The 27856-nt window shown below is 42.3% G+C and overlaps 1 protein-coding gene across 10 annotated transcripts in view; it reads left to right on the top strand.

The window, feature by feature from the left end:
• DAGLA (diacylglycerol lipase alpha) overlaps positions 1 to 27856 on the top strand; it is a 94210-nt gene that overhangs the window by 5165 nt on the left and 61189 nt on the right. For 4 of the 10 annotated variants that reach the window (XM_060276967.1, XM_060276969.1, XM_060276982.1 and 1 more), the window contains 2 exons: positions 1395 to 1527; positions 19621 to 23486. The exons of 2 other annotated variants lie outside the window; for them this stretch is intronic. The gene's annotated coding sequence lies outside the window, so the exon portion shown is untranslated. The remainder of the gene's footprint in view (positions 1 to 1394; positions 1528 to 19620; positions 23487 to 27856) is intronic. 4 more of the 10 variants (XM_035123634.2, XM_035123552.2, XM_060276978.1 and 1 more) reach the window with 3 other exon arrangements.

Below are 27856 nucleotides of genomic sequence, written 5' to 3'. Positions count from 1 at the left end.
CAATCTGGGAGACTAGGGGGAAGAAAATGTAGCATCTGGGGAGGAGAAAGTGGGGTGCCACAGGAATTGGAGGAGAGAGAAAAGGAATACTCCACTCGGAGTAAAAGCCAAGGGATAGGAAGAGTTGCTTTATTTGTCATGTCTGTGGATGCCCGCAGCAATTACACCAGAATATATAAATGCAGTTGCAGAAGTGATGCCTTATTTTCAGGGCTTAGCTTGAAAAACGATGGAGTATGCAGCAATGATTTGGCCAGAGGTTATAATGGAAAACAGAGAAGTGTGTATCATCAGGCAGTTACATCTCTACAACACTTCTGCATTTCTGAAAAAGTGATTGCTTATACAAATATATAGTTGTTTGCCTCATCACACAGACCTCACACACTGATTTCTGATACTATACTCCAGTGTAATAGAGAGGTTACTGCATTTTATATTGGGTAGCAGGAGGAAACTTCTGTGTGATCAGATTGTGCAGAAAATGCTCTGAAGTGGTGGCAGCTGGGAAATAATAGAATTACAGTACAGGATAGCATAAACTCCTGTATTGGTAAGTACTCACCTGCCATAACTTGTTTTTTCATTGGTTACATTGGTTGCTGCTAGGCATATCTGTATGGTGAGCTGTGTTGGTAATAATGGATAAGTATAGCTGAAAACATTCCAGTGGTCTGTAGCATTCAAACTGAAATTTATTCTGTATGGGAACAAGAAGTTTTGCTCTGAGAACCACTGTTTAGAATGTGTTTGTGCAAACTGTTAGATAGCACATGTGAAATCTTAGTAAAAATGACACTACTACCATATCAGACTCATTTTATGAACTACTCACGCAGCATTTTTTTTTAAAAAAAAGAACACAAGGAGGCTACCTGCTTCCCTTGTGGTAATGGTACACTGATTTATGAATCTCTTACCTTCTGCCTTAATTTTTAGGTCTTTGACAGTGACACATTGTCATCAATGTTGAGACATATCTGCCTTCCCCTAGGTAGGTAGGTAGGTAGGTAGGTAGGTAGTTAGTTAGACAGATGATAGATAGATAGATAGATAGATAGATAGATAGATAGATAGATAGATAGATCATCCTAGGTAGCAAAGCTTTCCTCCTCCACAGCATGGTGACTGTCATATATTGTGAATGTATTGCATAGGAGTTAGGGGTAGTCTACTATACAGTAATGGCTGAAATATAGTTGAACAATGTGTTGGCTGGTAGTATGATTAAGCTCTAATAGTCTTTAGGCCAAAGGAACAAGCTACTGCCTACACATACCAGAAAGTCTAGTATTTTGAAGCAAGCCTTAAGTAGGCTATTCTCTGTCTATTAAATGCGACCAATCACTTCACAAAGCTTGGATTAGGATTACTATTTTGTAATCCTAATAAAGATATTGCCCAGCTGTGGATTTTGAAGTTTATAAAACTTGACTCAGGAAAACATACATGGACAAATTCTTACTGGAAAGTATAAATAATCACATGCTTGTAGCAGGAACTACTGACTTAAAGTTGAAGAGTCATGTAAGTAATGTGACAATAACTGTTGAAATGGATGTTTATCTTCTCTATTGGTAGAGCTAAGAGGAGAGTAAGAAAGCTAGTTCCTCAAATGATTACAAATGATGGTTTTCATTTTAAAGAACTGAAAACAATTGTGTAATTAGGGAGAATAATAAGCAATGTAGATATAATATCTGGGTACATAACTTTCTGCTATCGAATCAGAAATAATGATGCTAAATGAGTACAGATAATTACGCCCCCACCCACTTTTTGTAAAAGAAATATTCCAGAGAAGACAGGTTCAGTTATTGAAATGAATTAAATGTTGCACTATGGCAGTCTTTCAGTCAGTGCAAGATTTTCAGCTTGCCAGATGGCATAGTCCCTCCTCTCTTCTCCCTGAACGCTGTTCTGGAGTTCCTCATGACACACACACCCAGCCAATTTCAGGGGAGAAAGCCCTGTTGCGCTAGTGGATATTCTTGGGTGGGCTTCTGCTGTGGGACTGGTTAGTTGAATCCTGCCCATTATATTCACTGTACCAAGTTTTGTAAGAAGACACTTCATTTAGTATGTGTGTATAGAGTATCATGTTATTTGAGACTTTTGAAATGTATGTATGTAGATTTGAGTGTTGAGTTACGGTTCACTTGTTCGTGTATTGAGTAATACAGGAAACAATGTCATGATAGAGTGGCAGTTCTTTGTCTCTCAGTAATGTTATAATGTTTATATATATATATATAATGTTATCAGGGACGCAGGTGGTGCTGTGGGTTAAACCACAGAGCCTAGGGTTTGCCGATCAGAAGGTCAGTGGTTCGAATCCCTGCAACGGGGTGAGCTCCCATTGCTTGGTCCCAGCTCCTGCCAACCTAGCAGTTTGAAAGCACGTCAAAGTGCAAGTAGATAAATAGGTACCGCTACAGCGGGAAGGTAAACGGCGTTTCCGTGTGCTGTTCTGATTCACTAGAAGCAGCTTTGTCATGCTGGCCGCATGACCTGGAAGTGTATGCCGGCTCCCTCGGCCAATAATGCAAGATGAGCGCCGCAACCCCAGAGTCGGTCACGACTGGACCTAATGGTGAGGGGCACCTTTGCCTTTACCTTTAATGTTATAAATGTCTCTTAATACTGAAAGCCGAAAATACAAATTTGGAAACTTTTTCTCTCCCCCCCTCTTTCACACATATAATTTACTTTCAACAGAATGCTTTGTGCCAGTGCTTATCTGTGAAATTTCTTAGGGCTCCTTGTTAGAATGAGCAACAGATTGTCATGCAACCCAAGTAACATTACAGTCTGAATGAGGATAGCATCGCAGTGTGGTCTCCCAGAATGGGAAGCTAACAACCTAAGACTAACCATGTCAGTTTGGAAATGAGTCTGTTAATTTGAATAGATCAGCTCCGATGTGTTCCAGTCAGCATCATGGTCAATGGGAGTTGTACTCCAAAACGTCTGGAGGGCACCAGGTTGGGGAGGATGGAATAGATTGAGAAGCTGGGCCAACTTTTATTGATTATACAATTGTGGAAGAATAAACGTCTCTCTCTCAATGATAGAGCACACATTTTGTATGCAAGAGACCCCAGGTGCCATTGCACAGACTAGTCACTGTTCTACCATGTAAACTCAGATCTTTAGAGCAGGGGAAACACTGTGAAATTAAACAACTGTGTTATCATATGTAGTTAGTTCCCAGAGGTACATCTATCTTTGTGATTCTGTGTGTATACAATGGAGATATGTAGTGTAACGTGCATTTGGTATGGAACACGTAAGTTGAAAAGTGCTGCTGTAACTTCTGTCAGTACTTCACATCTGTGTGGTATTCCCTGTACCTCAATCCATACACATGTACTTCAGTGCATGTATAATGCTAATATATAATATTGCCATGCCAAGGCGTATGCATACATGCAATATATTGTCCTAGATGATCCAATATTTCTCAAGCAGGTGGGTCAGTCCATGTGAATAGGCTATTGTTCCCAGTAGGCTTTGTGCCAGTATGTAACATCTTTGGGGGCAAGTGAGCATGGAATCAAATGCTATGGAGTTTATAGTCTTCCTTCCTTCCTCAGGGTGTGGTTTCTTTGATGTGAATCAGTGCCATGAATGTCAATGGTTACTGCTTGAAAAACATGAAAAAGCTATTTTGTCTTATGATTGAATGACTTCTTACACATCATACCAAAAGGAATCTTTGCAGAATAAGAAACACACTAAATTTGAATACATGAGTTGTTTCTTTTCAAGAAATCACACTGAGATGGCAGATGCTGTCTAACTAGTTTTGCTGTAAGGCAAGCATTTAATAGGCATAACACATACTGTAAGGCAGAGGTTTTCAACCTTTTTGAGTCCACGGCTCCCTTGACCAACTACCTTCTTTCTGCAGCACCTCTGTGGGGGTCAGGAGCCCAGTTATGTCACCCCTTGCCTGCAGAGCCGGCAGCCTCTCACCCTTTTTCAAACACCCTCCCTTGGGGTGTTTTCCCTCAGCCCCCTCTCCACTCTCCGCTGCTGCCCCTGGTCTCTGAGCTGCCGCACCCCAAAGATATCACACTGCCCCACAGTGTCCTTGGAAGAGGATGCCCCCAGCCTTAGTGGCCCAATGAAGACTGACCAGAGGTGAACATGGGGCCAGCACCTTACCTTGGGAGGTAGCAGTGGCAGCAGCGGGCGCTGCCAGGCCTGCATGGTGGAGAGGCTCACCGGGCACTCAGTTCCCAGGCAGGTCTTGCACGCAGAAAACACAAAAGAAGCCAGTGCAATGCCTGTCTGCCCACCTGCCTGTCCGGCCTTCCACTTGTCTGTTCATTCCCAACAGTAACGGCTGGTGGACTGGCTGGCTGGGCTCCCTCACCCACTTGCTTGCGTACTCCGAAGCCTTCTCAGCTTCTGTCAGCCAGCACCCCCTGGTCAGCCCCAGAGGCACCATTTGCCTGGGGAGTATGTAGCCAGGGCTGCTGCAACAAAGACTCGTGCAAGTCTTTGGGAGGCAGAGACGCAAGAGGGCATCAGTGGAGGGACAAAATGAGGGACAGAGGCCAGTGTTGCTCACGGCACCCCTGACCATCATTCAAGGCACCTCAGGGTCCCATGGCTGGCACACTGATTGAAAACCACTGCTGTAAGGCAACTGAAAGCTAATTTGTGCAAAAATGTATGCTACTCCCACTCTTTATTAGCTTCTGTAGCCATTGGTTTAGGTGTAAGATTCAAGTCTTCGTTTGAACACATAAGATTGACACTTCTTTACAAACCTCTGAAGTATAGTCAGAACTTGGAAGAAAAAAAGTAGTTTCATTTGAGCAAGGAAAGAGAGATGAGATGTTGCAATCCAGTATGAGATAGAAAGTATCTGTTGTGGGTATAAACTTTTATCGTAATAAAAACAGTGGACTTCATCAGAACCAAGCTTAGTATCTTTTGACTGCAATCCTTTGGTGGATAAATCCACACTATGTGTTTTTGACCCTGCCTTCTGTTATTTCCATTCCCTCTATTTGAGCACAAACCAAACATGTACAAAGAGAGATTTACCTGCTCTCACACCCTTAAAAAACCACAACCAGCTATGGAAAATAGCAAAACTTTTAATTATGATTTATTTCCATTGTGCTCCTTTAATTTATGTTGCTATTTTATTGTTTTTTCTAACACCCAATATTGTGCACAAATAAGAAGGCTTGCAAGTACATACAGGTAGGTGGAAGCAAGTAAAAGTAAAAAAGGGATCACAAATCTCAACCCTCTAAAGTTGGAGATTTCAAAAATATTTGAAAAACATTTACTACCCCCCCAACAGATCAGTACAAATAAATTTATCTTTTTTAAAGTGGCTGCTTTCGTGCCAGGCAGAGCCTATCCAGAAATAGACACAAGCACTGTCATAAAAGAAATGAAGGTAAAGGTGAATGAGGGGGCATGGATATGGAAGTACCGTAGCTGAGAAGATTTATCCATCCAGCAGCACAAAAAGCACTGTTGGGATGGGTAGAGTGGTTAGGTTTTGAATTTTTAACTATTTGTTGGATTGTCCATGGAGGGGGAAATGAGCAAGATTGCAGTTGGTTGAAGGGGATGTCATATGGATGGCCTTAATTTAATGAGAAGACAGAGTGTAACCCACACTAAAGGGCTTCTAATTTTTACATGCCAATATATCACAAATCGTGGTGGGTGGGTGCGCACGCACGCGCGCGCGACATGCAAACATCACAATGTGGGAAAAACCATGAAGCCAGCCAATGCTTCTCTTGATTTCTGCAGTCCCTGTTAACTCTGCCAGCTCAGCTCTGCCCTGCCTCCTGTAGGGGACAACGAATCACAAGAGCAGGCAGTGGCAAAAATCACAGTGTGGGCAAAACTTTGAAGCCAGCCAATGCATCTACATAGCTCCATTCATATTTCAGACATTGTGATATATCAGTATACAGTATCAGGATGTTTAGCTGGTGATATATCACAGGGTTGAAAACCAGATATTTCCCAGCTCTAGTCCAGAGTGCATGTCCAACTACACTCAGCTTTCTCTTGTCTGTGTATAATGAAACCCAAGAGGACAGGATCACATCCTCCCAAGGTTCCCTGAACTTTCACTTGGTTGATCAGTTCCTCCCTGTTAGTGAGGACCAGGTCTAAGAGAGATGGCCCTCTTGTGGCTTCTTCCACCTTCTGGGAAATGAAATTGTCAGCAAGAGAATTGGGGAATTTGTCTAAACCACTGAGCCTAGGGCTTGCCGATCGAAAGGTCGGTGGTTCGAATCCCTGCGATGGGGTGAGTTCCCATTACTTGGTCCCAGCTCCTGCCAACCCAGCAGTTCAAAAGCACGTCAAAATGTAAGTAGATAAATAGGTACTGCTCCAGCGGGAAGGTAAACGGTGTTTCAGTGCACTGCTCTCGCTTTGCCAGAAGCGGCTTAGTCATGCTGGCCCCATGACCCGGAAAAACTGTCTGTAGACAAACGTCGGCTCCCTCGGCCAGTAAAGCGAGATGAGCGTCACAACCCCAGAGTCGCTTGCGACTGGACTTAACTGTCAGGGGTCCTTTACCTTTACATTCTTGGCAGAGTTTGAGTTCCAACAGATAGTTGGAACAGATAGTTGAAGTCTTCCATGACTACTATGTCTCTCATTTTTGAATATTTGGTAATCCGCTCTAGTAAGGCACCATCCAAGTCTTCAGTCTGGCTTGGAGGTCTATAGAAGACACCAGTAAGGTCCCTGCTTAGCATTGCACTATATGCCCTGTTCATTTCTGTGGGAGAGATTTGAGTTCATGCTGAAGTTTCTTACATTTAAATCAAGAGGATATAAATAGTGTTTGACTTTGGGTGGGTTGGACTGACTGGGTTTTGTAACCAACATTTTAAAAACCTTTATCACTCCCATGAGTTAGCCAGCATTAGAGTTGTCAACATTTGTTGTTGTTTTTTGAGGAGGGGGAAGGAGCCTTGGATTTACTAAATGATGGCTGAGGAGAATTACACCTAAAGCTTTTCTTTATCATCATGCTAGCAAAAGCTTAACCTGCTTAATTTCTGTCTGTCATGCCCTAGTTGAAGATGTTAGGAGTTCTGCCAGGAAAAAAAGTGGTCCTAGCCAGAATGTTGTAGTACTGTATTCAAATACTGCAAGAAGAGAGGAAAGGATTTATCTGGGCAAAGAGTGGATAATGTCTGTATAATACCTAGCACGATTTTAGCTATTTAGACAAGTTAGGCTTATGAAACCCTTCTTGCTTCCCTTAACCTGTTAGAGATAGTGATTGGAAAGATTCAAGAGCATAATTGCTTTAGCGCCTAGAAAACTGAAGCCCTCATTATTAATTTGAAATCTTTTTCCAGTCACTTTAATAGATTCTGCTTATTAGTTTTGTTTTCTAGTCCAGATCTATTGAAACAGAGGTCTGCCTTAATAAAAATCAAAAATGTCTGGGTATGTTTTTAGTTTTGATCCATAGTTAGCTGCAACAGACAGAAAATAACTTTTTCATATATAGCAGAGGGGGTACTTGTAGAACTCATGATGTTTTTGGTCTACAACTCCTGTCATCCCTGATCGTGCTAGCTGGCAAACTTGGGAGAGGAAGAAGGTATCTGAAGAAGTGTGCATGCACACGAAAGCTCATACCAAAATAAAAACTTAGTTGGTCTTTAAGGTGCTACTGAAGGAATTTTTTTATTTTACTTGGGAGAAGAAGTTCAGCAACATAGGGGGGGGAGGGTCCCCCATACCTGTCATAGTTGGATTCAGCTGCATTTCTGATATGTAGATGTATGCATTGGTGATAAAATCAACGGTGGATTTAATAGATAAACCTTTTGCAATTTTACAAAGGCTTGAGTGAAAGATTGGGCTAACTACCATAGTCCCTTTTCTGTTCTGTTCTGTTCCCTTTCATTCTCTTCTGAAAATCTTCCACTGTAGCTAAACAGCAGAGCTAGGTTTTGTGATACAAGACAACAGAACAGAGTAAAACTTCAAATCTATTTTGCTTTATTCTTCAGAGTGGTATGCTTGTGTTTTCTCCATTTTGCATTTATCTTAGAAAGTGTAGAATGAGTTCTCCAGTGGAGCACTTTCAGTTTAATCCAGGAAGTTTCTCCTTCTTCTAGTCTCAGAGTGAGCAGTTCCAAGAGGAGGGAAAGAAGTAGAATTTCAAATCAAGTGCTCTCTGAAATATATTTAGCTTCCTCATCCTAATGCTTGTTCCAGGATACAGAATTTCAAACAGAGCTTGATTAATCAGCTCTCTCTGCTGGGAAAATTTGTCATCTAAACCAGTTGTTCCCTGCTGTTACCGGTAGTTTAGTGGCCTTTGTTATGCATTGTTTTCTGCTTACTACTTTGTAGTCACCAATATGAAAATCTAGCAATTAGTCAATAAGATAATAGCCCCTATAAAAATCCAAACATAGGTGGAACCAAATGGGAACAATTAACTAGCTGTTGGAAGCTATTCAGCTTTGGAATGATAAAAGTAAACTTCTTGTTCAGCCTCTCCCTGCTCATAAAATGATTTTAAAACCATCTATTTGCTAAGTATCATATATTCTAAAATTCCATATATTTGAAAATCATCTCATTGTCATCAACTCTTTATTGTGCTTATATACATTTCCCTCCAAACAAGTCATTGTAACATACACAAAAGGAGATTTAAATCATTTTACTCAGGTAATCAGATATCAAATATGTCCACCCACAACATTTTTTTAATTTATAAAACATATTTGTAGACTGTCCTCCATGTAAAATATCTAGGGAGTGTACAACAAATACACAAGTACATAAAAATACCATAAATACAAAATGATACTAAAAATGACTGGTTCATCTTGAAAAAGTTTAAACAACTGAATAGGCCTGCCAGCATACAAAGATCTTCAAGAGGCATTTGAAAATTAGCAGCAAAGATAGTGACCATTGAACTTCTTTGTTCCAAAACCAGTGGCAGATCATGAAATAAGTAAAGCGTAGCCTCTCTTCAATATCTCTTTTTACCTCTTATCTCTGCTTGTTTTGTCTAGTTGAAAATGGAAGTTTTAATAGCTGCTACTGTCCTACCAGAAATTTATTTTCAAGCAGGTAGATAGATGTTCTTGGTTAATTCCAAACAGAAGTACATTCAACTGATGGGAAATCTCTTCATGTAAACTTTTTCAGCTCTGTGTTGAGAGCAACATACTGGTACTTTCATGAGGAGTATTATATTCCAGTTTGTGGTACAAAGCAGCTAAGCCTCACTGGAGGAAAGAGATTCAGTTAAATCCAAAGTAAAACATTGAATGTTTTTCTAAAATATATCCCCACCTTCAAATATTCATTCAGGGGAAGCAAAATAGAGTATAAAATGAAACATATAAGGTTACTAAAGGCAAGGGATTACAAATACAGTGATCCAAACCTGTGTCTTTTTGTGTGTGACTGTTTAATTTTGATTTTCATGCAGTTGTATTTTTTCCTTATTTTAATATGTTATTGAACTTTTGTGTTCTTGAATAAACAAAGAAACAAATAAAAGTGTATGTGTGTGTGTGTGAGAGAGAGACTAAAGGATAAAATAGTTTTCAATCTGCCATGTTTAGGTAAGAGTCTTGGTTACCTGAGTTCCTTAAGGGTCCTTCTTTTGCTTATTCCTCTAGGGAGCTAAGGGCAATTAATAGGAGTTCTCTCATTTCCTCCTGTCAGCAACCCTCTAATATAGAGCAGACTGAGAAACAGTGCCTTCTCCAAGGCTGCCCAGAGAGTTTTCTGATTTAGCCCAGCTTTTCCTTGTCCGAATCCAGCTCCCTGCCCATTACCCCAAACTTAAGTGACTGTGAGTGCAGTCCTAACTCCCCCTGTTGCTGGCTTAGGGGAGGTTAGGATGGTGTATAGAGGTCTCTTCCAGCAGGTGCTGAGGGAAATAAGTCCTCTGGGATGTTGATGGTAGCATCTGAAAGATCCAGGGCTTTGTGAATTCCCAAAGGGGGCCAAATCCTTGAGCTCATCTGCAACAAATTAGCAACTCCCCCTTCCGCTCTGGCAGCAGGACTTTGGATGTAGTCGTGGATTTGCTGCTCCACTTTCTTCTGCTGCTTCTGCTGGGGTAGGTGGGTGGGCTTGCTTTATAAATATAAAGGAGACCAATACCTTTGTGCCTTTAAGCCTTATATGGAGAAGGGAATTTCTGTAAATACAGTTTGTTCATGCAAGGGTAAGGAAAGGTACAGCTGATACAGTTCCTTTCCTACATTACTATTAAAGACACGGAAGCCTTGTTTGTCCTTGCTTTGGGTCACTCAAAACACCCAATGTCAGGTTCTGCAACTGTATTCACCACGGTTGATGAGAGTGATGAGCTTCAGCCCTCCTCTCAATTTTGAAGCTGGGATGAGCAGGTGGAGGGTCACCTTTCCAGTTTTGCTGTGGAGGCACACAGGGCACTGAAGAAGCACAGCGCCACAGCAAGGACAAGTTCGTTTCCTCCCAAACTGGAGGAGGCTGGCTGCATGTTTGGCTCTTTACTTCCAGGGTGCTTGGTGTGCCTCAGAAGCACAGCATAGTTCTAGGAACAATCCTTCCTCCCTCCAACTTGGAAGCTAGGAAGAAGATCAAGGGACTGTTCTTCACCTCACATAGTGTTTCAGGGATTGAGTATAAGGTCAGGGGTGCAGCCCTTTAGGGAAAGGAGAGGTTTGGTGGTTGCCCAGCTTTGACTGACTATCAGACCAGCAAAAAAAATTGGACCACCCTGTTCAGTATTTAGCATGGCTAAATCAACTGTAGATTTGATCCCAGCTGGGAACCAGAATTTGTGAAGCAGACAGGTGGAATCCACAGAGGTCCACAGTGTCCTGGGTTCCAGGAAACACCAAATTGCCTAGAACAATGATCAAAAGGCTAGTTTTTGGATGGCTTCCCATGCACATTCAAGAGCAATAGTTTGCTAATGGTGAAAGGATAACTGTTGACATCTGCCTGTCTTATATTACACAACTTATCTGTCAAGATAAATACCAATATTAGTAACACAGAACAGCCTATATTGTATTTCTACCACACTACAACTTGCAAATGTTTTGTGGTAATACCTTCAAGAACATATCAGCTGATTTTGTTATAACATCGTATTAAGAATGATTGTTTACTTTATTAACTACCACTCATTTGGACAGTTGATAAATGAGTGCTTTTCCATTCTATAAATACCTACCTATAATTATAAGCATCAGTAAATTTAAACACTTTGGGTGTAGTTGATATTTATTGCATTCTTGCTTATATAAATGTTTATGTTACTTAGTTTTTGTATAGGGCATCTGTTAAAGACACTCTACATTTCATATGTAAGTTTGTGATGGTTTGTTTTTAGACAGTCAAGTGTCATTTTTTAAGGGTTAGGCAGGCATTCCCAAACTTCGGCCCTCCAGATGTTTTGGACTACAATTCCCATTAACCCTGACCACTGGTCCTGTTAGCTAGGGATCATGGGAGTTGTAGGCCAAAATATCTGGAGGGCCGCAGTTTGGGGATGCCTGGGTTAGAGAGACAAAAATGGGAGTCAAAGGAAAGCTCCTACTCAGGAAATTGGTATGAACTATGTTGCATTTGAGAGGTGGGAATGTCTCCTCCTAAAATTCTATTTTAGTATTAAGTTGATATTTCATTTCATTGTTGTTGTTTTTATGTTCCGTTGCCCTTGTTTCCAAAAATGAGAATAAAAATAAATTTAATATTTTTCTGATCTTAGAGCAATAAGCTTTTAGCTTGATTAAAGCAAGCTGTACAAATTGTCACAATAAGGTTAGCAGAAATCCAGTAAAAAGTGTTTGCTGTGTTTTGGAGGATGGGCCAGTGGGAATCACCATTCGCTCATCCAGTTATACAGTATATGTATAAAAAGTGGTGATACCTTTCAATCTGGAGGCATGAGTTTATCTTACTCCCACTTACTGTGTTCCTATTTCCATGTACTGTACTGCATTGTTTATTTCTGAGAAGGACTTTGCTGTCCTACTTTACAAGGTAATTGCATGAAGTATGAGGGACTATGTTGCTTTCCAAATAAATATGGCAGTTTTTTTCTGTGTTCAAATTAAATTTCTACAAATCCTAACTAATGCCTAAAGGCGATTTTTCTACATGAATATATATTGCAGTTTTGCTTTGCATATGTTTTGAACAATATGCTTAGGAAGTGGCAGACTTTTTATCCTAAAGCAACTGCTTGTTTACTATGAAAGTTCACTGCTTTGTATTAGCAGACAGAAGCTATGCGTTTGTTTTGAGGAATGTACACAGGAGACCAAATCTCAGCTGCTAATCCTTCCTGCTTACTGTTCCATGGTCTTAAAACTACTGTTTACTGTAGATTTGTGTCTCGTTCCCTTTCTAAAGTTTGCTTTTAAGAGGAACAATAGCTGTTGTTCAAGTAGTGGAATTTTGCTTTGTGACGCTTCATCTTATGTGAGAAGGTAATTTGTTTTTGGACTTTTGAGTCTTATTTTTCAAAGCATAGATGTATTTATTGCAATTATAAACTGGCTGCACGCATTCATTTGAAACTGAAGCCCAATTATAAACAGTAAAACACTGTGTCACACACATGACCCAACTCAGGCTTATGAATATTCTTTTCAGGGACATTATTAGCTCAAGGAATACTTCTCTTTACCCTAATCTAGAGGATTTTTATAGGTGCACAGGGTCAGAGGAGAGTCTGCATAAATACGGAACCAGACTTGCAGACATCTACAGAGGTTCCCATTTGAAACATGGATAAGGAATCCTGTCCGGCGTGCAGTATTCTTATGGATGTCTATGACCTAGTTAATCATGTAATGTTGCCTTCTCTTTTGTATGAGAAGGAGGGGCAAAAGAACTAGGCAGGCATTCTTGGCTGGAGAAGGTAGGTGAAGGGAGGAGGAGGAAAAAAGTGGGCTGTTGCAAGAAGTGTTCATTCTGCATAAGGATACCTGATAGGTAGTATAGATTTATATATTGTCTTATGAAGTGTATATAGCGTAGGGCGCAAATCATTTCTGCAGAGCCTACCAAATTATTTTCAGGAGAACACTGCATGTCCTTAAGTATGTTTACTGTGGATACTGGAAGTATACACATGGAAATAAACATGGATATATATGTTGGCTGAGACAAGTAAGTGTGAGCTTTCTGGTGGTGCAAGTAGATAAATAGGGACCGCTCCGGCAGGAAGGTAAACGGCGTTTCCGTGCGCTGCTCTGGTTCGCCAGAAGCAGCTTTGTCATGCTGGCCACATGACCCGGAAACTGTCTGCGGACAAACGCCGGCTCCCTCGGCCTATAGAGCGAGATGAGTGCCGCAACCCCAGAGTCGGACATGACTGGACCTGATGGTCAGGGGCCCCTTTACCTTTACTTTTCATAAATGTGCTTATAGGTGCCCACCTTCTCTTATACTGTTCCTGTAACTCATTGTTTGAATTACAGAATTTGTGTGCAGTTGCTATCTATACCGGTAGGTAAGGACTCTTATGCACTGATCTTTGAAATTGGACAAAAGTGCTTTGCTTCCTTTATAACTGTAAGTCATGGGTTTTGTCTGGCCTTTCTGCTCTGAAACATGCTTCATTCGTATGGTAATGAATTAGCCTGACCCAAGATGCTACTTAATGCACTAGTCCATAGAGTCAAAGTGATTAGCGAGATAGAAGCCAATAACCAAAGTAAAACAATTCATCTTATTGTCTTTTGGAAAAGACATATTGCTCATAGGTACATATTAACAAGTGATTTATTTCTTTGATTATATGATACTTCCAGTTCTGCCAGTTTATGCAGGAGAATAATAAGCAGCCCTAGGAAAAAAATATGTAGATAATAGTCTTATGACTTATATGAAATTAGTAGCTTCATACTGAATTAGCTCTGTTTTTCCAGAGCATCCAATCTATATATATAAAAATGTAGGCATTGCGCGTGCGGAAGTCACAGCCTTTCTCCATAACTGCTGAACCGTAATGTAACAAATTTGGCAACAACGTCCATGCCCATCAGGGAGGGATCTGGCATAATTTTTTTTTCAAAAAAACACACCTTTCACACCTAAAATAATGATTAAACACAAAAAGTGGCGCCCAAATTAGACGTCACCACCAGAAGCTCTGAAGACTCCAGCAGCATCCAGTAGAAAGGAAGATCGCACGCTGCTGCCTCCAAAGCTGTGCCGCCAGATGACATCACAAAATTCCACAGCAACCAACTGAAAACAGTCCTTTTGCAGCAACAAGGCCCAGCTTTTTCAATAGGCCACAGCATTGCCAAGCAGGGAAAAACAAACAGAATAGGGCCTTTCACAACGGGAGTGGGATGGGCCACAGGGATGAGGCACAACAAAGGGAGGGGGGAATAGCCATTGGGGGGGGAAGAACCCTGAGTCAACCAAAGCAGTGGGGGTGGGTTGGGACAGGTAAAACTGAGTAGGCTGCAGCATTGCCCAGCAGGGAAAAATGAGTAGGCCTCACCATTGCCCAGTAGGCCACAGGCAAAAACAAGGGGCTTTCACAACGGGGGGGGGGGTCACAAAGGGAGGGAGGGGAAACACATAGCCATGAGGAGGAAGGAATAACCCTGAGTCAGCCAAAGCAGTGGGGGGTGGGTGGGTTGGGACAGGGAAAACTGAGTAGCCCGCAACATTGCCCTGTAGACCACAGGCAAAAACAAACAGAATATGGGCCTTTCACAGGGTGGGGGAATCACAGGGATGAGGCACAACAAAGGGAGGGGGAACACATAGCCATGGGGGGGTAGGACCCTGAGTTAGCCAAAGCAGTGGGGGTGGGGACATTTTCAGGAACACACGTGGGTGGGGGAGTCTTATTTTTGAAACTTAAAGTAGGGGAGTCATGGTTGGGACAGGGCAGGTGAGGGGACTCTAAAGGGAGACTCTGCAGGTCCATTTAACAGAAAAAGGTCCATTTAACACAAAAATCCACAGCAACGCGTGGCCGGGCCAGCTAGTAATAAATAAAACATTCCCAAATGTCAGGAGGTCAGACCAATGGGTCATGGTGGGTGCTGAGGGTGGTGGTAGAATAGGAGGTTAAGCAGTTTTCAATCCTGGATCGTGAGATGGGAATAATAGGTACCGGTAGGTGGCATGCACAGATAAAAATTAATTCAGTTCAGAATCTCTGTTGTAAAGGGTGCTCCAGGTAGTGGCAACAATAAATTTCACAGCCTGCTGTAAATCCGAAGCTTTGTGATAATTTCCTTTTTAATGTTAAATGTCTACCCATTTGGTATGTTGCCTGCTGGAAAAATGCCAGTGTTATTATTATGAAAAGCAGCCAGTGAGTTTATTAAGGCTGAGCAGTTCTGATCTCTGGCTTCTCATTTCCAAGTACAGTACAACACTATTTGGTTATTACTATTTGCTTTAGTTTGCAAAGTGCTTATTTGTTCTTGCACTAAGGTGGGAACTGAGACTGAAAGAGAGCAACAGAGCAACAAAGCCACCCAATCAGCATAGGACATTGAATCCAGTGTTCTAGGTCTATACTTATCAAACGACAGTATCTTTCATAGCTAGATGTTTAAGTATTATTTTCTCCTTTACAGGGTTCTGTAGTTGTGTCTATGTCCTCTTCACCCATAGCTTAAAAACAAAGAAAAATCAACTGTTGTACAAACCCTTTAGTAGTTTACTAATAAGATGTGTTCAATATGACCTTGAATTACTTCTTAGCCACTACTTAATGTTTAAATATTAAAAGGAAAGGGTAGAAATAATAATCCACAGTCAAACTGCACCAACCATGCCAGAGGCGTCCTTCCCATAGAGGCTAGTGGCTCGTTGCGCCAGGGCGCTGGCCTCTCGGGGGCACCCCAGCAGGGTGCAACGAGCCACTAAGCCCTATGGCTCCGCCGCTGCTGCCACCTCCTCTCCCTTGGCTGCTGTGAGTAACTTCCCCCTCCTCCCTCCCTCCCTCCGCGAAGGACAGGGCGGCTACGGGGCGTGAAGTAGAACTGCGGGGAGAGGGGGGATGTCAGTGCACACACTCCCCCCCCCACGCTGCGGCCACGACCTCTTTATTATTTGGGGAACGCAGAGATGTATTGGTGGGACTCAGAGAAAGCCGTCCCTCCCCCACCCCCGCGCCTTGATTTATAGACTCTGTTGGGCTTGGAAAAGCAACTTTACAGAGTGATTCTTTTTTCTCTAGTAAAGCTTCTTTGGTGGTGCAGGCAGGGACTTCCTGCTGCTGCTGTTTCTGAAGTGGGGTCTCGCTGTAGTACTTTGCAAATGTGGACAGTTTTGAGAGAGTGTGTGTCCCTCCCCTTCTACCTTCCCTTGGCTTTCTCTTTATGGTGGCGGGGGTGGGGGTGGGGTGGGAGATACCTTGCATACTGGATGCCCTGCAATTAACTCTCCTCTCCCCTGCACTATATGCAGTTTGCGAAGGAAAGATATTAAACCTTTAAGAACGTTTCACCTGGGCAGCAGCAAGAGCGCCAGAGGCGGGCTGTAGTCAGGTAGCCCCGATGGTGCCCTCTGCCCCAGGCTAAATTTTGGGAAAGGGAGGGGACGCTGGAGGGACCTTTGCGCCAAGGCGCCGGATGTGCTTAAGACGGCCCTGAACCATGCTTATGCTGCTACAACACAAAGGCCACATGTACAACAGTTAGAGAAACACTGAAATAGAGGCTGGGATTTTCTCGAACAGAAAACTCACCACTTGTTGAAATCTACATTGTCTTATTTTGTTATGTCTTTGCAATAGATACCGGTAGCCCTCAATATGGACTAGAACCTGGTTGTATTAGGCACTGAACAATCACTTAACAAGGGGATTCCCAGTCATGCCAGAGTGACCCACAGGTTCCAAATGAAGTAGTCTCTCACTTGGTCATGACAGCATCTTTCTGAAGTCAGCATAGTTGTACACCAAGCTACATCTGCAGGGTTGTCTCTTTCAGACCTTTCATTATTGGTACACTTGTACCATTATGCTCCTACAGAGAGAGAGAGAGAGAGAGAGAGAGAGAGAGAGAGAGAGAGAGAGAGAGAGAGAGAGAGAGAGAGAGAGAGAGAGACTTGCATTTTAAAACAAAGAGCTATTCTGAAGTAATTTAATGCTTGAGTTGAACAAAAGACAGGAAACTGTTACTCTCTTGCTCTGCTTCAGCGCTTAAAAACAGAGATTTTGAATCCTCATGGAATGGGGCAGTGATCACTGCCAGGGCAGTAAAGCCGTTTGGAATGCAAGGGGAAGGGCAAATACATGTACGTTTACATGATGTGTGTGTCCTGTGGTCATGAGACCTTGGGAGGCCTTTGGAAATCCAAATTAGTGTAGGGGGAGAAACTCTTACTTTCTGGAATGTGCAAATAAGGTGTTTAACTCATGGTGAACATAGGTTTGAATTGCATAGCATCAATATGTTCTTTAGCTGGTAAGGTAAAGGTAAAGGGACCCCTGACCATTAGGTCCAGTCGTGACCGACTCTGGGGTTGCGGCGCTCATCTCGCATTATTGGCCGAGGGAGCCGGCGTACAGCTTCCAGGTCATGTGGCCAGCATGACAAAGCTGCTTCTGGGAACCAGAGCAGCACACGGAAACGCCGTTTAGCGGTACCTATTTATCTACTTGCACTTTGACGTGCTTTCGAACTGCTAGGTTGGCAGGAGCTGGGACCGAGCAACGGGAGCTCACCCCGTCACAGGGATTCGAACCGCCGACCTTCTGATCGGCAAGCTCTAGGCTCTGTGGTTTAACCCACAGCGCCACCTGCGTCCCCCTTCTTTAGCTGGTAGACAGCGACTACTTTCCTTGCTGATGGTATCTACCCTGTTGAGTTTGAAAACCACAAGGATTAAGCATTCTTTAGACAGGAGTTCTGATTTCATTCAGTTTAGCTCACTTCACTGATTTCATATTTAATAAGTTTTTCATTTTTCCTTTTGCATTTATTCTCTATTTAGATCTTAATATCTTAGGCAAAGTCAAGAATAAGGTCTAGTACTTACAGAGGTTGTAAACCTGTGGCTGTCAAAAGGGGATGGAGAATCTTTTTGGCCCAACGGACTAGATCTTAATTCCCCCATCACCCCTTTGACATGTGGGTGGGGCCACCTACCTGTCAATTATCTGGTGTCTTGATGATGTCAGGTCACTGATACACGAGCAGTCCCTCCCAACCACCTGTCAAAGTTGACCTGAAAGTTGGGGGAAGGAGTCTGCTTCAGTGGCAAAGTAGCAACTCACTCACCCACCTCAGCTGATGCCACCCAGTGATGCCAGCTGATTGACAGGTGGGCATGGTTTGGGGGGGGGGGATTGGACCTCCTGACAGACCAAACACTTCTCACCCCTGCTGTAGTACATCACGTTTCAGATAGGGGCTTACATGACTGAATATTTCTCAGTAGCCAAAACAGTGCTGTTCATAGAACGCTAGCTTGTCAGTAAGAAGGCTAGACTTTCCCTCTGACATCTAGCATTGTGCAGAGAAGCATTCAGTCATGAAATTTGAGAAGAGATACGCCCCAGACAGAGATACCTTAATGAGAAATAGGCCTAATTTCAATACGTTTTAAAAGACCCTTTAAATGAATTGGACTAAAGTCAGTTGTGCCATGTCCCATTTATTTTTGTGAGAAATAAACATGTAGAAGCAAACATGTAGTGCACTGGGCTGCACTTACTACAGCTTGTTTGGTTCAGCTTCCAGAAGCTGGAAGAACACAACTTCTTCTTATCCTAAGATTTGAGTGGGAATATTAAGAGTTGTTTAGTGGGTAGTACCAGTAGTAGGAATAGCAGCAGCAGCAGCAGCAGCAGCAGCAGCAGCAGCAGCAGCAGCAGCGACTGCAAACAGATGTTTATAGCTATGTAAAACACAAAATTTCCACCCTCAGAAAGAAACACCTCAAATTACCCTGTGGCTGATTATTAAAACCATTCCAGAAAGTGTTTCTCTCTCTCTCCCCCATTACATTGTTTGCCATAGCCTGGGATGAAGCTAGAAGCATTTGCTCAAGTGTCTTGTACCTGACTACATAGTATTTGCTGAACACTTTTGCTATAATTTGTATTTTACACTGGAGATTTCTGTGCCCTATGGGACTTCAGAGGTGGGAATTTAACTTACGGTAGGAAAATGGCAGAAATGGACAGGATGGCTGCTTTACTTTTAAGTTTAAAAACCAAAGAAGAATACTGAGGTGATCCAATTGCCAATCTCCGGATGTCATGTCTGGTTTGGCCCTCACTTCAGGCCATTTAGATATTTTTCCTGCACTGTGGGGAGGGTGTTAAAAGGGAAAATCCCATGTAGCTTCCTTAATCACAAATGCATTTAAAAAATAAAATAAACAGTGGTGTGATCATTTCTGGAGATCTAACAAATGAGATCTGTTGCACCATCAATATGTAACATATTGTAACATGTCAATTTTATTATTTGTGTATTTATTACATTTATATACCGCCTTTTTGCCAAGGCACCCAAGGTTAGTTACAATGTTAAGTTTATGAAACAAATAGATTTCCAGGGGTGGTGGGATACATGCTGCCGTAACAGCTCTCTCAGGCTGTTGATGAAAACATATGTGTTTTTCTTGACATAGGTATCCTGGCTTCTGGCTTCCCTCAGGTCACAGAGGTCTTAAGTATTCCCAGGGAAGGTGCCGCACTGGAGAATTCTGGATCCTTTTTAAATGGTGAATTTTGATACAAAGTCAAATTCTGAAAACAGACGGAGGGAATATTTTTAAACAAACAAAATGAATGGTAAGAAAACCATGCACTCTTTATGCAGGGCTTACAATGACATGGTGTTTCCTCTGTCTCAAACTTGGTCAAACTTTGTCATTAGTAGCTCTCTCCCCCCGCCCCCCAAGCACTGAACATTCACTGACAACATTCTAAAGGATTGGGACCCCTTTTACTTGAGACAGAAGCCTTTTCTTGGAAATAGTGCCTGGTATATTAAAGCTTCCAATTCACCACTTAAAACAACCTGTAAAACATACCCTCAAGAATGGCTAAAAGTAGCACTGACCACTAAGGTTGCTAGCCTGCAGTGGTTTATTTTTTATTAGCCCACCTCCCCACACCTACCTTGCTAATCACTTGTGGTTTAAAAGGGGGGGAATGATAACTATTTGTCTGAAAGCAATTCTTACCACAGACAAGCAGACAAACCTGATTAAAAGCAAACAATGACAGTGAACAAATCCCCTCTCACCTCCCATTAGGTTTGTTCCCTTGATAGAGGCTCTGTGCCTTTGCCAGATACATTGAAGACAGAAATTCAGCAGATTCTGCTTTTTCCATTGCTGCATCCTCAGGTTGGGGGCAGGGTGGGGACTGCTGAAATTCTCCTTGACATATTGTTGTCAAAGACACCAAAGCCCTGCCCAGGGCCGGAGCTAGGTTTTTTTGCGCCCTAGGCGAGATCACCTTCTGGTGCCCGCCCCCCCATTTCCCAGGGTTGTTGACTTTTTAAAGAAAAAATAAAAGTGGAATAAAAAATAAAATGAAAAAATAGAAAAAATAAAAATTGAAAAAATAAAAATTGAAAAAATAAAAATAGAAAATAGAAAAAATAAAAATAGAAAATAGAAAAAATAAAAATAGAAAAAATAAAAAATAAAAAAAAAATAAAAAGAGAGTTCCTTGGTTGTTGGTGAGGGGAAGGGGTAAAAAGCAGTCTCTTTACCTGGCCATCAGGGGCGCGGAAGGGGCGCCAAACTCAGTGGCGCCAAACTCAGTGGTCAATCAGCCGCCAACTCGCTCGCGGCGCAAAAGGGGCCAGCAGCGCTCCCGCCGCTGTCCATTGCCCCGGCGGCGCAGAAGGGCCCGCGGGCCTCCTGCCGCCGCTCAGCCTTGGGCCATGCAGCCCACGACGCTCCGGTCGCGCAGAAGGGGCCAGCAGCGCTCCCGACGCTGTCCGTCGCCCCGGCGGTGCGGAAGGGCCTGCAGGCCTCCCGACGCCACTCAGCCTTAGGCCATGCAGGCTCTGAGGCGCGTTGGCGGTGGCCGCCTGGCTGGCTGGCTGGCTCATGGTGCTCGGCCGGCCGGCGCTGTCGCTGCTGCGCTGGGCGCGCACACACTCAGTTTCCCCTGCCTCCCCGTCATGCGGCGCGGCCCTGCGCCCTCTGCAGGGCATTGCAGGGAAGCGCCTCTGCAGCCAGCAGCAGGAGGGAAAGCGGCGGGCAGGCTGGCAGCGCCCCCTCCACGACAGCGCTCTAGGCGGTTGCCTAGCTCGCTTATATGGACGCGCCGGCCCTGCCTCTACCTGTCATATAAAGGAAAAGTTTACTGTAGCACTGTAGTGGGAGAAGGCCTATCATTTAAAGAGTTGGGTGCCCTCAGGCTCTGATCTGAGGAATAGATGGGATGGAGTATAATAGATGGGATGGAGTTTGAGTGTATGTGAGGGAGAAACAGAGGCAGTTATGCAGGAGCTCCCTCTTTCTAGTAGTTCTGGAAGACCTTGGCTGACTGCAGACATAATTGTACTACTATATGGAATGCCCTAAGACCAGGCATCCGCAAACTTTGGCCCTCCAGATGTTTTGGACTACAATTACCATCTTCCCTGACCATTGTCCTGTTAGCTAGGGATCATGGGAGTTGTAGGCAAAAACATCTGTAGGGCCGCAGTTTGGGGATGCCTGCCCTAAGACTCCAATGTTTGTATGTTATCATGTAAGCCAGGGGTAACTAACATGACTGGGGCTGATGGGAACTGTAGTCCTACAACATGTTGGCTACCCCTGATGTTAGCCTTGTATACTGGCACAGATTCCCCCCCCCCCCAATAGATGACCATATTTCCCCCTTTTCATCCCTCCATCCTGCTTTTAGCAGCATCTCTTGCTGTGTTGTCAGGATGTCTTGAGACTTGCTTAGCTTGCCTTGAGCAAGGAGCAAATCCAAACAAAAGGCAAGGTACCAAATGAATAGTGCCCCAGGTACTGCTCTTCAGGCCATAGCTGCCAAGTTATCCCTTTTTAAAAGGGATTTTCCCTTATGCTGAATAGGCTTCCTCGCGAGAAAAGGGAAAACTTGGCAGCTATGCTTCAGGCACAACCTTGTATTGAGAATACTGAACCTCTGCAGAGGTATAATGTGGTGGTGTATAAAGGTGTGGCATGGCTCACTGAGGTATAAGGCTGAATCCACTCTGAATCCACTACAGCTCTATCAAAGAAAGAGTCTTATTTGAGCTATTTTATATATTGGTAAAAGGTTTGCAGTAGTTTGCAGTGTCTCCCCCTGGGATGTTGGACTTATGAAAGAAAGGTTAAGTAATTGATTATCTGGATACTTAATATGCTGGAAATCTCAAGTCTTTAGTAGGGCAAAAAGTTTGTGGGATGATATTTGTGAATATCTGATCTAGTCTCCTGATCACTTGAGGTATTTGCTGTAAGGATAGTGAACAATGAGTTTCAAGGGTCTCTTCGGTTCCTGTTTTATTGATTTCAGTGGCTCCTTTTTGATGGCTTGATGCTGGACATGTACAGACACTTCTCTTTTAACAACAGAGCTTTTAGCATGGCCAAAATGTAAACTACTGCAGCAGTGAGAGGGCTGGTAGTATTTTGTCTGCATGGTTCTATTTCTGACTCTTAAGACAACTTTCTAGAATGAATTGCAGAGTTTTCTTGATTTGTGTTCTTCTACACTACCCTATACTGAAGATTAGAGGGGCCACAAGCTGAAAGAAATCTTCCTTGATAAAGGAATTCATATCCTTGAAAACAACTATATCTTATTTATTCTACCAGTGATGAATTATGAGCTCTGATTTCTGTACAGTAGTAGAGTTGTAGTGGAAATTTACCCATCAGAAACCAGAATATGTGGCTGCAATTTTGATAAGCTCTATGTGTGTGATAGAGTTTTTGTTTAAAAAATATTTTACATCTCCCACTCACTTGTCTGCCTGGGCTACAGCGCTGACTCAGGCATACTCTAGTCAACTTCTCCAGAATCAGAAGAGCTTTTATGAAATTGAAAAAATGGAGAATTAGACAACAGGTAAATGTACTAGTTGGAGGAGAACTCAGGTAGCTAACACTGAATAAACAGATCAGAATTTTAAGTTAGGCAATTAATATGTTAATTATACCAAGTAATGAAGAAACAGGATGAAAAAAGTATAAAATATAGTTACCTTAAATAATTTAGTGGTGTGTGCACGTCTTTTGTGCATGATGCATATGTTCTGTCCCCTCAGTCCTTTCTCTTGGTCTTTTCTCTCCTCGAAGGAAGACAGCCTTCCTTTGCTGTTTACTCTGTCCTGGGAGAAGATTGTCCTGGATCCAAAGCACTGTCATTCATTAGATATCTTACTGTTGACTAAGGGCTGCTTGCTCCACGTACAATCCGACTCCTGCACAGAGGGCATTTCCATGCTACAACCAAAATCTCTATGCAAACATAGCATTTGACAAGTCTACTCCCTGGATTCTTGCTTGAGGTACACTTGCTAGGAAGCTGCAACTGACTGTACATGTACATCTAGTAAATGTTTGTTCAGTGGAAAATGCATGTGTAGTATGTTGTTGTCTATAGGTAGCTTTACGTGAGAGTTTACTTTAAATCTGTCTTCTATCTAGGAATTTGGTAATGTGTGAAGTTGCTATAAGAAGGAAGTAAGCTGGGATCTAGTGCTTTGCACTAGTGGATAGTGGTCCCTCTGAGGTCAGTTGGCAGCACTGATGACTCATGGAATGCCCTCTAGTCTAGTTCCTTGGCCTCATTGGTAGGTAGCGTGGGATGCTTTCACTTTTGAGAAAATATTGTTTATTCTTCATTTGTTTACAGATTTTCTGCTTCCTTTCTTTATCAGAGGAAATAATTAAGGAATATCTTTTGTTTTTAGCATAATTCAAAAATTAGATTTTTGAATTAGATTGCTCATATTTGTAGCTGACTAAAGGACTTTTGTCCACGCAAGATGCAACTTGATTATTGTCACCCTGATATATTTCTATCTATGAAATGGCCAGGATATTTATTCTTCTGTTAAGGATGCCCTGATTAGTTTTAAGGCCTATTCGATTTTTCTGTATAATGAGGGCTAGTTAGGATTGTGATCTGGAGAATAGAACTACAACAGAATGTGAGTAGAAGTGTATTGGGTTACTTGCATTTTTAAGAAACTGAAGGACACGTGGTCAAGTTGTATTGCCCATCCTGTACTATTTTATGCTGTTTAGAGTAGCTGCACTTGCCAGGACTGTAGAAGTTGAAAAAGATAACTTAACAGTCCTTGATTCTGGTTCCCATTAGATTTGAGCCACAACTGAGGTACTTAAGTTTGGGCATGTTTATAAAACATTATTTAGGCATTATCTTACATGGGCTGATAGTAGAGCCTTTGCTAACAGAGGACCTTGTGGTTATGGAACCATTGTGCTGAAGATTTGATTTTTAAAAGCAGCTTGCCAGAAATAAAATAATCAGAAAAGGAGTTCCAACAGCATGTAATCAAGAGATGATGTAAAATAAAATGTGAAATGGGGCTGCAAGTGACCTGAATATCATTTCCACTGAAGCAAAACCTCATATACTCAATATTTTCACAATTTTGTATAGATTATATAGATTATAGAGAATCACTGGTAGAATGTATAAATGATTAATATACCATGACGGAAATATGTGAACAACTTGAACTTACTGCAGGACTTAAGTTACAAATGTGCATTGTTAAAGTCACTATGTCCCAAGAACAACTGCTGGCACCATTACCTGTATCATTTTGTGCTGAACTCCTTGTACCATGTAAAATGTGCTCTTGTCTTTTATGATCAACTTGGTTAAAATTACTGCTTTGAAGGATCCTTGAAACCCATGATGGCTTTGGATTTGGTGGACTTGGGGAGAAAGCCTAATTTCTGGCAGGAGCAGTGGGGCTGAATGGGGTGGTGTAGCAACCACCACATCTGTAGCCCTGCCACTTGTGCTGTCCAGGGCAAAAGGTTGAGGGTGGCAGTGCCACTTCCAATTTCTGCTGCATCGATTTCAAGCTGGCACATAGAGAGTCCAGGATCAGTCTCATTAACGGGAGTTGAACCAGGTTAGGATCCAGTGGATCCTTTGCCAGCCCAGCTCTGCCCCTAAAGAACCCTGTCCACGAGACTGCTACTGGCAAGGGTATCACTGGCAGAACCTTCCACTTACCTGTACATTGGGCAGGTGCAGTGAAGTGCTGGCAGAGTTCATGTTTTATAGTTGTCGATTCCTGTTCATACATTAAACACACACACACACAGAGAGAGAGAGAGAGATTTTGTAGGTCAGCTCTTGTGCAAAACCTCTCTATTAAAAATAAATTAAAAGACTGATTTATGATCTGCACGCTTGCATTCATTTACATATCCCTTCACTCCCACTTTATGTTTAACTGCAAATTCCTGTTTGTCCTGATCCAGCAAGGCTCTTCTTATGGTCTTATTTATGGATGGATGGATGTTAATTCATTTGCACACAACATTCAATTGTTCTTTGATTAGCATTGTGTTTCACCATTTAAAAAAGAGCAGCAGGGGCAAGCCCCCCCCCAACCCCCACTGAGCTAGCTTGAAATTGGCTAATGCACTATGACAGAAGATACCTGTTCACTGAATGTTTGCCATTGTGACCAGTGGCTGCAGAGTACCGAACTTCTGACATTGTGAAGAATTGCTGCACAATAACATTTGAATTATGGTGCTGGAGGAGACTCTTGAGAGTCCCATGGACTGCTAGAAGATCAAACCTATCCATTCTTAAGGAAATCAGCCCTGAGTGCTCCCTGGAAGGACAGATCGTGAAGCTGAGGCTCCAATACTTTGGCCACCTCATGAGAAGAGAAGAATCCTTGGAAAAGACCCTGATGTTGGGAAAGATGGAGGGCACTAGGAGAAGGGGACGACAGAGGACGAGATGGTTGGACAGTGTTCTCGAAGCTACGAACATGAGTTTGACCAAACTGCGGGAGGCAGTGCAAGACAGGAGTGCCTGGCGTGCTATGGTCCATGGGGTCACGAAGAGTCGGACACGACTAAACGACTAAACAACAACAACAACAACATCCAAAATGCTGCCAAGTATAAATTATGCAAAAAGGCAAATTGATTTTGCAATGTAGTAGTGGGGAGAAGGCGTTATCCCAGATGTCTTGTGTAATGTACATTCCACGGATGTCGATTTCTGTTAGTTTTGTGACCGAAGAATCCATAGAATATTATTCAGAGTTGTTGATTTGTTCTTACAATCAAGGGGAAAGTTAAGGCCTTTGTTGTACCTACTTAATTTTTTATGTTACTCTTCCTTTTTAGACTGATTCATGTGTGCAACCTGTCCACATATACTGCCATCCAGCAGGTGATTTACTTATGGTTAATAGCAACATTTCCCTAGAATCTCACTTATCTTGACACAGTCAGAGGGAGAAAAATAGTGTCTGGCTTGCATGTGTGAAGCAACTGCCATCTTTAGGATTTTTGTGAAGTTATTTCCATTGGACACACTGGAAATAGCCCGCCTGGTTAGCTTTGCTTCGTATTGAGGTTATTTTTGTGCTTAAGATGCTAGCAAAATGTTACACTTAGCGTTTTACAAGTAGTCATATACCATATGCAAGTTAGGCTTGAGATTTCTTTTTTAAATGGTTTTTTATTAAATATTTTCTGAGGTTACAAAAGTACATACTGAAGCATTCCCTGGAGAAAGTCAGTGAAAGCTGACTGCCATTCTCTACTTCTTTATCTATGCCTATCTAAATTTCCTTAGGAGTTAGAAGGGAGAGGAGTAGGGACAATTAGCTGCTAAAGAAGAGTTATGATAAGCATAGATAAACAATGGAAAGCGAGAGATGGTGGCAGCTGCTTGATCTGTCTAGCTTTCTCTGGGGGAGACTTCAAACTTCTCAGCAGCCAGAATTTGGTTTACATGAAGCTAATTTTCACATAACGAATGTAATAGATAACTATTTTCTTATTCAGAAGTTGAAATACACCCACAATTAATATGTTCTGTTATCCCTGAATATGGTTTCTTTCCACGTGGATGTGTTGTGTTTTCTTCTCTTTTGTCCTTCCGGAACAGATATACACTCTTCTAGGTACCTTTTTGGGAATTTCTTCCTTCTCCAAGTGCCTAGAATGTTTTTAAGGCTGTTGTCAGCAGATATCCATGGACTCTCAGTGAATTATTGATAGCTCCATTCCACTAGCTTTCTTATTTTCTCTCTCAGCAAGGCTTCTACTTTGGCCAGTTAGCACGACTGTCTCCTGAATCAAAGTAGGGTTCTGCATGCTAATACAGCTTTTTTTTTTTGGCACAACACAGCTGTGACCAAGAGAAGGAGCACTGTAAGAAGAAGGAAGAAAGACATCTGTGAGAAATTTTGAAGCTTTCAAATTGTTGGGAAGCAATTTTTGCTTTGAAAGCCAATTTGTATAACATGCTTCACTGTATTTGGGATTCATCCCCATTGCTCTTAGAAACATTTCATACATTAATATTGGTTGCTTTCCCAAAAGTAGTCTACTTATGAAAGGAAATGTAATACATGCTCTGGAAATTCATAGTTCACTACAACAACCTTTGCAATCTCTAAAACATAATGTGTAGTTGTGAAAGTTGGCATCAATGAAACCCGTGACCAATTGGTTGTCACCAAAAGCAGGTGCTTTATACATTTACCTTAATCTCTTACAATAGGTGTGTTGCTTAATCTTCCTTTTCTGATCCGGCAGTTATTTTCTTTACTCTTGCCTGCTCTTGGATGAGACAGCTAGCCATTCTTCCCTTCCCCCTCCCTTGCTTCATTAATTCCAGTGTCACAAAATCCTTACA

This window comes from Zootoca vivipara, chromosome 1 (genome assembly GCF_963506605.1).
Source record: "Zootoca vivipara chromosome 1, rZooViv1.1, whole genome shotgun sequence".
Lineage (NCBI taxonomy): Eukaryota > Metazoa > Chordata > Lepidosauria > Squamata > Lacertidae > Zootoca > Zootoca vivipara.
The sequence above is the reverse complement of the archived record's forward strand: the minus strand, read 5'-3'. Positions and strand labels throughout refer to the sequence as shown.